The sequence below is a fragment of the Priapulus caudatus genome, unplaced genomic scaffold (genome assembly GCF_000485595.1).
Source record: "Priapulus caudatus unplaced genomic scaffold, Priapulus_caudatus-5.0.1 Scaffold126, whole genome shotgun sequence".
Lineage (NCBI taxonomy): Eukaryota > Metazoa > Priapulida > Priapulimorpha > Priapulimorphida > Priapulidae > Priapulus > Priapulus caudatus.
In genome coordinates, this window is record NW_014577187.1 from 711,284 (window position 1) to 712,882 (window position 1,599).

At 57.5% G+C, this 1,599-nt stretch overlaps 1 protein-coding gene across 1 annotated transcript in view; it reads left to right on the forward strand.

Annotated features, from left to right (window-relative positions):
- Positions 1-1,599, forward strand: part of LOC106805773 (probable methylmalonate-semialdehyde dehydrogenase [acylating], mitochondrial) — a 25,499-nt gene that overhangs the window by 8,818 nt on the left and 15,082 nt on the right. The window lies entirely within an intron of this gene.

Sequence of the window (1,599 nt, forward strand, 5' to 3'; positions counted from 1 at the left end):
GTTTCCGGTTGGTAGCCTTGTGGAGCAGCATTCTGAGCGCGAGACAGCGGTGCATGGCTCTGCCACTGCTGTGTTCATTGGCAAGCCAAGGAGTGGATACCTGAAATTGGAGCGAGCAGAGTCGACTCAAGTCAACGCAGGTAAGTGCAGGTGAAGGTCCAACACAATTGAGAGCAGGGGTGAGGTCAACACAGGTAGGGCAGGCAGCGTGAAGGGTGACACAGGATGAGCAGGCAGGGTGAATGGTTGACACAGGTGGGCAGGCATGGGTAAGGTTGACCAAGGTGGGCAGCAGGGTCAAGGTCAACACAGAGGGAGGCATGCAGGGTGAAGCGTCAACACATTGGAGCATGCAGCGGTGAAGGTTGACACAGAAATGGGCAGCAGGGTGGAGTTGACACAGGTGAGCAGGTCATGGGTGTAAGGTCAACACAGCTGTGGGCAGCAGGTGAAGTGTGCACAGGTGAGCGGCAGGGTGAAGGTTCGACCGGTGAGCAGCCAGGGTGAAGCGGTTGACAAGCTGAGCAGGCAGGCTGAAGTGTCAAGCACAGGGGAGCACGGCATGGGTTAAGGTTGAACACAAGGTGAGCAGGCAGGGTGAAGGTTGACACAGGTGGCAGCAGGGGTGCAAGCGTCAACACAGGTGGCAGGCAGGTTGAAGGTTGACACAGCTGAGCAGGGCATGGGTTAAGGTCAACACGGGAGCAGGCAGGGTGACAGGTTCGACACAGGGTGAGCAGCAGGGTGAAGCGTTACACAGTGTGTGCAGGCAGGTTGAAGGTCAATCAGCAGGTGGAGCAGGGCAGGGTGAAGTGACATCGGGGGCAGGGCGGTGAAGTTGACACAGGGTCTGGGCAGGCCGGGGTGAAGGTTGACACATGGGCAGGCAGGTGGATGGTTTGCACAGGTGGGGCAGAGCAGGTGAGGTTAGAGCACGGTGGCAGGCAACGGATGAAGGTTGCACAGGGGAGCAGGCAGGGTCGAAGGTTGGACACAGGTGATGGACAGGGTGAACGGTCAACGTCAAGGTGGCACGCAGGGTGAACGGTTGACTACAGAGTGGGCACGCAGGGTGAAAGCTCAAACACGGAGCAGGCAGGGGTGAAGGTTGACCACAGGTGGCGCAGCAGGGTGAAATGGTGGAGCACAGGGGCAGTCAGGGTGAAGGTTGACACCTGTAAGGCTCAGGCGGGGCAGGGTGAAGGTTGACACAGGTGGGCAGGCAGGGTGAAGGTTGACACAGGGGAGCAGGCAGGGTGAAGGTTGACACAGGTGGGCAGGCAGGGTGAAGGTTGACACCGGTAAGCAGGCAGGGTGAAGGGGAAAGGCAGGTGATCAGATTAGACACATGTGCAGCTGATGTAAAAAACAAGTACATGCATGCCTAACCGTATATACACACGTGTTTTGTGCATGACAATATACAACGTACACCCACGCAAACTCACACGCATAGACACGCACGCACCCACACCACGCACACACACACACACACACACACACACACACACACACACACACACTAGTACATACGTAGTACGCACGACCTACGGCGCCGTAACGCATTCTTTTCTCTCTCTCTCACCCGGTGTGTCGCCG